The sequence below is a fragment of the Triticum aestivum genome, chromosome 6A, assembly GCF_018294505.1.
Source record: "Triticum aestivum cultivar Chinese Spring chromosome 6A, IWGSC CS RefSeq v2.1, whole genome shotgun sequence".
NCBI lineage: Eukaryota > Viridiplantae > Streptophyta > Magnoliopsida > Poales > Poaceae > Triticum > Triticum aestivum.
This window is the reverse complement of record NC_057809.1, coordinates 265727411-265736196: the sequence shown is the minus strand read 5'-3', so window position 1 is coordinate 265736196 and position 8786 is coordinate 265727411.

The window sequence follows — 8786 nt, the reverse complement described above, 5'->3', positions numbered from 1 at the left end:
CCAAAATGCTCTTCTTAAATGTTTGATAATTTTTCGCAAGGGTTCTGGTCCCAACCAAAATATTCAACATTTTTAAGGATTTATTTTTGGGACTTTGAATTTAAATCATTAGCTATTTGAATTTGAATTATATTCATATAATTAGAATATAATTTCAAATACCCCTGAAATATTTTATGAGCTTTTGGAAAAGTCCATCTAGCAAAATAAAAATATTCAGAGGAGTTTTTGGCATTGTTTGAATTTGTTTAAATTCAAAACAATGGCAAAAGATATTAATAAAAGAAAACAGAACAATAAAACAGAGCAGAGAGCACTTACCTGGCGCCAGCAACCGGCCCAGCTCCTGTGCTGGCAGCCCACCGGTGCGGCCCAGCCCACCAGGCGTCCCCCCCTGTCGTCTTCCCCGCGCCAGTAGGCAGCGCGCGTGGCCGACGGGCGCCGACGCTGCCTCGGCCACCTCCTGCTTCCCCGGCCACCTCCTGCTTCCACCGCGACGCCACGGCCCTTCTAGCATCGCCACGCAGCCCCTGGCTCCCTCTCTCACTCTCCTCGCTCCTCCCCCCTCCTCTGTTTCTCGCACGCAGCCACCGAGCGGAGCTCGTCGCCGCCGTCCACTGCCACCACGGCCACCGGGCCTCCCTCGCTTCCCCGACTAGCCCACAAGCTCCGCCACTCCGTCCTCGACCCACCTCACCGAGCCACGCCCCTCCAGAAGCCCCCGAAGCGCCGCCCCGACGTTTTTCCCCTCCTCGGACCCGCCGGTCGCCGTCGCCCGATTCGTCGGCTCCGGACCGTCCCCGGCCTCGTCTCCGCCTCGAATGGATCCGCTGTGAGCCTCCGCTGTTTCTCCTGTGCTCGCCCCCTCCGTTCTCGCCCCCTAGCCCCATCTCCCACCGCGGCCGAGAGCTTCTCGCCGCCGGCCATGGCGTGGCCGTGGCCACAGCCACCGCAGCTCGTTCTCGAGCCCACCATCGTGCTCACCACAGTCCCAGGAGCACATAGCACTCACCAACGCCTCCCCTGGCGCCCTGCATCGCCTATCCCGTCGTTGCCGTAGCTCCGGCCGCCGCCTAAGTGGTCGCCGCCGTCGACCCCGGCCTCCCTGTGCCCAGCTGTGTGCGCCCCTAGATGCGCGGGAGCATGGGCTCCCTCTCGGTGCCCTCAGCGCGACCAGCCGCGTGCTGTAGCGCCGTCCCGAGCAACTCCGGCGAGGTCTCGCCGTCGCCGTGGTCGCCGGCGTCACTTGCTGACGTGGCTGGCTTAATTAGCCACTAAACACCGCATCGTGTCACTGACACCTAGGCCCCACGCCCTAATTAACCCCAGTTTAATATCTGTTTAGGATTAACTAAACCAGAGCGGCCCCACGCATCAGTTTTGACCAAGCTGACGTGGCCGTTGACCGGGCCCACACGTCAGCGGCACTAACCAGCTCCAGTCACTGACCAGTGGACCCCACTGGTCAGGTTTGACCAGCAGCAGCGTCTGTTGACCTGCTGACGTCATAGTGACGCAATGCTGATGCAATAACTAATTTCTGGATTTATTTTTATTTAGAGAAATTCCAGAAATAGTTGCAAACTTCTAAAAATCATAGAAAATCAACCGTAGCTCCAAATCAAACAAGTTATATATGAAAAATTATCAGAAAAATTCAAGGAATCCATCTGTACCATTTTCATGCATGTTTGAACAATGTTTGTCCTCTGTTTTGGACAAAACAAATAAAGGGCATTTAAATAATCATATATGGAGTTGGAATTTGAATCATGTATTCAAACCAACTTCATTTAAATCATAGCTAGGTGCATTAGCCCAAAACACATTCATATTGCCATGTCATAGCATGCATCATATTGTGCATTGCATTGATCGTGTTTCTTCTGTGTTTGCCGGTGTTGTTCCCCCTCGATAGACGTTGTACCGATGATGTGATCGTTGACACTGATGAAGACTCAATGCTATCTTCAGAAGTGCCAGGCAAGCAAAACCCCCTTGTTCATTCCGATACAATCCTACTCTCTCGCTCCTGCTCTCTTTTACTGCATTAGGACAACAACGATTCATCTGTTACTTGCTGCGGTAGCTGAACCCCTTTATCCTTTGCATGACCTGTCATTGCCACAGTAAATAGATGAAACCCACTAGCATGAGTAGGAGTTGTTTGAGCCCTGTTGTGCCTACTCATTCATGCTTGTTTGTCATGCCTGCTACTGCTTAGAGTTGAGTCAGGTCTGATTCATCGGGGATGAATCAGAGGTGTGTGAACATGTCCTACTGTGTGTGAGCTAAGTGTGTGAACACGATTTGGTAAAGGTAGCGGTGAGAGGCCATGTAGGAGTACATGGTGGGTTGTCTCATTGCAGCCGTCCTCAGGAACTGAGTTCTGTGTTTGTGATCCATGATTCAGCTACTACCACGCATTGGGCCCGAAACCAATGGACCCTCTCGGCTTCTTAATCACCCTTGTCCTCTGTCCAGGAGTTGCAAGTAGTTTCTGGTGTTTGTAGTATGCTGGAGGCCGTGGCAGCGCTGACCGGAGGGGTGGGCTGTGATGCGGTAGGCACGTGGCCGGGTATACCGGGCGCCCGTTTGGTGTCACGGAACCCTGTTCACATCGTTTGGGGCTGTGAGCGAAACTCCGGCCGGATCTCCTCATGGATGGAACCCGAATAGGCGATAAACCTGGACTAGAGACTTGAGTGTTTAGGTAGGCCGTGGCCGACACCCACGTTGGGCTTCCGCTTGAAGGTTGCCGAGTACATGTCGTGTAAACGGCGGTAAGTGGTGAGAGCGTGTGTGAAGAAGTACACCCCTGCAGGGTTAACATCATCTATTCGAATAGCCGTGTCCGCGGAAAAGGACTTCTGGGTTGCTTATATCAGTTCATAGACAAGTGAAAGTGGATACTCTAAAATACGCAAGATAAGCGTGAGTGCTATGGATGGCGTTCTCGTAGGGAGACGGGAGCGGATCCATAGTGGTGTATTGATATGGTGAATATGTGGACTCGTGTGCGCCACCTCAAAAGAGTTACTTGCAGTCGTAGTTTAGGATAGCCACCGAGTCAAAGCTGGCTTGCTGCAGTTAAACCCCACCATCCCCTTTGTTGATAATGATGCATATGTAGTTAGTTCTGATGTAAGTCTTGCTGGGTACATTTGTACTCACGTTTGCCTATTTTATGTTTTTGCAGAGAGACTTCGGTCTCGCTAGTAGTTCCGCGTGGACTTCGACGTTTAGCTTGTTACCTCAGCTACGATCTTGTGCCCTCGGCAGGATCTGGTAGATAGTCAGGCTTCTCAGCCTTTTTCATTTATAGATGTCTGTACTCAGACATGATAGCTTCCGCTTGTGCTTTGACTTGTATGCTCTGAATGTTGGGTCATGAGACCCATGTTTGTAATATCTCGCTCCTCGGAGCCTATTGAATAAATACTTGAGTCGTAGAGTCATGTTGTGATGCCATGTTGTATTTGCACATATCGAGCATATTGTGTGTATGTTATTGAAATGCTTGGTATGTGTGGGATCTGACTATCTAGTTGTTTATCTTAGTAGCCTCTCTTACCGGGAAATGTCTCCTAGTGTTTCCACCGAGCCATGGTAGCTTGCTACTGCTCCGGAACACTTAGGCTGGCCGGCATGTGTCCTTCTTCGTTCCTGTGTCTGTCCCTTCGGGGAAATGTCACGCGATGAATACCGGAGTCCTGTTAGCCCGCTACAGCCCGGTTCACCGGAGTCCTGCTAGCCCAGTGCTACAGCCTGGATTCACTCGCTGATGACCGACACGTTCGATGCTGGGTCATGGATGCCTGTCCCTGTAAGTCTGTGCCACTTTGGGTTTACGACTAGCCATGTCAGCCCGGGCTCCTTATCATATGGATGCTAGCGACACTGTCATATACGTGTGCCAAAAGGCGCAAACGGTCCCGGGCAAAGGTAAGGCGACACCCGTGGGAATACCGTGCGTGAGGCCGCAAAGTGATATGAGGTGTTACATGCTAGATCGATGTGGCATTGAGTCGGGGTCCTGACAGCGTTGGTATCAGAGCTTGACTGCCTGTAGGATTACCAAGCCAAACTGGTCGAAGTTGAGTCTAGAAATTCTTTAGTTATATAAGGGAATTGATTGTGGGATGGAACGTAAGGCTCTTTTTACTCCTTATACCTCATGCCCTTCTGATCTGAGTCATCTTATCTTTCTACGGGGATTAAGAACTAGGCTTTCTCTTCTTTCTATCAGGATCACGTGTTACTAATCCGTAGACTTATAAGATTGTTGGATTTAAGCTTGAGTCCAGTTCCTACTACTTCTGTATGTTACTGTTGATCTCGAAACCTTGATATTGTGCTTGCGAGTGGTTATGCCACCATTTTTGTGAATGTCTCAAATCTTTTTGAGCATTTATAGCCGTTATGCTGTTCGAGTCATCCCAGGTTTCTAAACAGTCTGATGCATTTGCAAATCCGTTCTTCCCGTTCCCGATGTCCTTTTGGTCAGATTAATCACACAAATTAGTGAGTTGAGGTACTTTATTGCCTCGACATATATGTTGGAATAATTATTATGACCTAGGTGTTTTAGGGAGTCACCTAGTAATCTAGCAACGTTTTGTGTTCCCAGTGTGAAGATTCTGGCCATCATTCTCGAAAGCATCTCATGGTGCTACTTAGGAGTAGGTATTCTATTCCTGGGTTCTTGAACCCGAGATTCACTCTACTTACTTCATGTTGATAGTGTTTGCTAGTTCCTTTAGGTTATTAGTAACCTTTGCGATAGTCCTCGAGGTTCGTGGTACATCCTTCTTCCAATTACCATGAACCATTCTTGGCAGGAGTTCTTCTGAACCAAAAGATGACAACAAGAGTGCTCTCGATGAGTTCTCCATGCTATATTGTGACTCTGCCAGCTCAACCTTTCTGCATGGGTTATCCGGAAGAATTATGTTGAACTTGGTTCGACATACTAATCTATGCATCCACAACTCAGAAAGTTATATGTTCCTTTGAGTTGTCCCCCTTTAGTTGTCTTCTGACCTTCGTCTATCAATTGATAGTCAAGAGTATGTATGCATTCGTTCATCGATGCCTATTATTCTTGTGGTCCGTCAAGCCATTCTATCCGGAATGACTAGGAGAAACAAACTCCAGTACCTCTTCCATATCCAGGATTGGGTCAAAGAAGTTGTGCTCCGCAGATCAAATTGCTAATCCAGCTTTTGTTCTGTTCTACCTTGGAGTATTACCATCTTTATATCGGGATTGTTATAGGAATTGCACACCATCCTATGAACTCTTGGTAGTGATACTTCTCACCATCATTAGTCATTCCTCGGTCCCCGTGTTGTTGCAACCGGAATGCCGACAAGTGAATCGTGATGTGTGAAATCAATACTCCTAGCAACCTCGTTGCTTGGTAGTTAAAGGACAATAATTTCATTCTTAGCGTGTTGGTTTTTGAATCATCCTTCTAAGACTGATCGTGCTACCTAGTCCTTATTTCGGTGCACCCTTCGATTGATGAGTTAGGATCTTGTCAAGTCCTCACTCATTTGATCATATCGTCTTGCCCTGAAAAGCAAGATTGTTCTCGAGCTTAGTAACATATCGGTGGTTCGTGATTTTCCGAATATCTTCTCGAAAGTATCACCAGGTTGTCACCTGACTATTATGTTGAGCTCGTGATCAAGTTGGTTTATCCTGTAAACCACCCTTTCTCCAAGAATCTGTATTGGATACCCCTAAGCTAGTTTGTTAAGCCAAGCAACAACTTGGAGAGTTGGAAGATAAAAGCTTACCTGACTTAGTTCATTTCAAAGGGATACCCTTTGTATGTGTGTGTTGAAGAAAATTGATATTTCATCGACTGACCCTCGTGATCAGTTAATGGACCTATCATCTTGTTCAACCTTTGATTTGGGTGTGGGCTATCCTCAAATCAAGTCAGAACCAACGATGTTCGTAATGTTGTCTTACTCGTGGGTTTTCCTCGAGCATACACCATTATATTCTTTGGTCTGACCAATGCTATCACCGTGTTCACTTAACTATGGAATTCCTTTTAAAAGGAAACCCGGATGAATTGTTGTTGAGCCCATTGACAACATCCTTATCTCCTCCATGATTTGTTGAACATTAAGCTAGTGTTGGAAACTTTTGAAAGCATTTCTTCATGCTAGTTCATGAAGCATATGTTCGGATGTAAGAAGTGACTTCCTCCAGTTCATGTGCATTTGATGCAAGTTGCCGCCGTGGATTCGAGAAAGTCGATGTTGTTTCCTTTGGAATCATCCCAAATCAGTCATGCATACGTGCGAAGTATTCTGTGGTTCGGAGACTTGCAACCTCCATTCTATATGTGTCCCTAGCACACCAAGCCACTGATTGATTTGTTCAAGGTTAATAAGTTCTAAGTGCTAGTCCCGAAGGTACCAGACGGATTTGTACAAAACTTCGATATCCTCGCTGATGGTTCCCCCTCCTGAACTCGGTAGTGTTTTTATTATAAGACTACTTTGTGGTCATGCTTGTCTGGGACAACGTGTTCACATGGTTGTAGCAGAACCAGCTCATGTTTTGGAGCTTACTATCGTAGTTCATTCCCCGAGAATCTCGCAACGTCATCTCGTCGATTTGTGTTGCAAACTTTCGTTTTTCTTCCTAGACTCGATGAGTCTGGAATATCCTGACACCAACCAGATCTGAATCTCAGGCAGATATGATGGTTTGGAACCTTTCCCAAGAACTATAATATCGGTCCCTCGGAAACCGGTAAAGTGGATGTCGTGGCCAACACACCCCGCCGGGAGACCTAATATTGTAGTATCTTGATTGGAGAAGTTGGCCACCTCCCCATAGGGATTTCGTAGGATTTACTCCCTAGTTGCCCCTATGGATTTTTGAGATCCCGAAGTCCGACCTTTTACTTGATGTTCTAGATATCAAACCATATCTATGGGTGGATTATGCTAGCACATCAAGGAGAACATTAGAAGCGGAGTGCTAAATGTCTCTCGGTCGATCATCCAGATTTCGTCCCCTTGGCCTCGTTAAGGTGAAATCTGAGAAAGTGTTATCTTCCTTTGCATCTACATCTCCCACCGGTATTCATCATGGTAGTATGATGTGTTGCCAGGATCCTTGACACGGATATTGGTAAAATCTTGATGATTATGGAAATGCTCAAGTTCTTGAGAGCACGCGCAAGTGCTAGGTTTGATCGTCGGCATTAACTGTATAGTGCTCTCAGTTTCCTCGGCAATGCTATGACTTTTCAAACAGTGAATTCACTCTCTATTGTTGGGTTCTTCCCCAGTTATCAGAATCATTCCCAGCATTTGCATTTTGTTCCCAGCTTGCACCGCCAATGTGCCATTCTACCATGGGTCTCTTCCATTCCCGGTGGTAAGCAAATTCATCCATTACGTTGTCTTCAACAAGGTAATCCACATCATCCAAGTCCGAGTATGCCATTCTACCGACCCCCTCCAAACGATCGGTCGAGAATTGCCTTAGGTTGGTTTAAAGAGTTTCAATGATCTTTGAATCAAAGGTAATTCTTTTTGCCACTTAAGGGGATATATCTACGAGTCACGGTTCCTAAGGTGTCTCGTTGTGGTATCATGGCAACTCAACTCCTCGCTACGTTGACAATCGTTTACCACCTTTTTAAGTGTGAAATTGTTGTCTACCTAGTGAACCCTCATCATCTGTTCCACTCCATCCCTCTAGAGGTGTGCTTCGTCTCTCAGCTCGAGAGATGTTGCTACGTCTCATTCCGAGAGTTAATCCTGAGTTGTTCGACCTTCGAGAAGATTGATCCTTCTAGAGTTCCCTTCTCCTCTCGTTGTCATGTTGGTTGGAGTTTCCAGAGCAAGACGTCGAGACAAGATGATGATCGAATCAAGGTTCTTATGAAGTGCAACCTGGATCGTGAAGATTGTGCTAGTTTGCGTTCCCCCTTCACCTTACCCTACGCTTGAATCTCGGGACGAGATTTTTGTTTAGTGGGGGTGAGTTGTCACATCCCTAGCTTCTGGTGCTGCCTAGTGTTTGCATCATGTTTAAATTTTGAAACTTGAACTGAGGAAATTTGGAAGCCTCAAAAACTTAAATAAAAGAAGGGCAAAAACCCTAAAATCTCATTCATTGTTCCAAAATGCTCTTCTTAAATGTTTGATAATTTTTGGCAAGGGTTCTGGTCCCAACCAAAATATTGAACATTTTTAAGGATTTATTTTTGGGACTTTGAATTTAAATCATTAGCTATTTGAATTTGAATTATATTCATATAATTAGAATATAATTTCAAATACCCCTGAAATATTTTATGAGCTTTTGGAAAAGTCCATCTAGCAAAATAAAAATATTCAGAGGAGTTTTTGGCATTGTTTAAATTTGTTTAAATTCAAAACAATGGCAAAAGATATTAATAAAAGAATACAGAACAATAAAACAGAGCAGAGAGCACTTACCTGGCACCAGCAACCGGCCCAGCTCCTGTGCTGGCAGCCCACCGGTGCGGCCCAGCCCACCAGGCGTCCCCCCCTGTCGTCTTCCCCGCGCCAGTAGGCAGCGCGCGTGGCCGACGGGCGCCGACGCTGCCTCGGCCACCTCCTGCTTCCCCGGCCACCTCCTTCTTCCACCGCGACGCCACGACCCTTCTAGCATCGCCACGCAGACCCTGGCTCCCTCTCTCACTCTCCTCGCTCCTCCCCCCTCCTCTGTTTCTCGCACGCAGCCACCGAGCGGAGCTCGTCGCCGCCGTCCACTGCCACCAC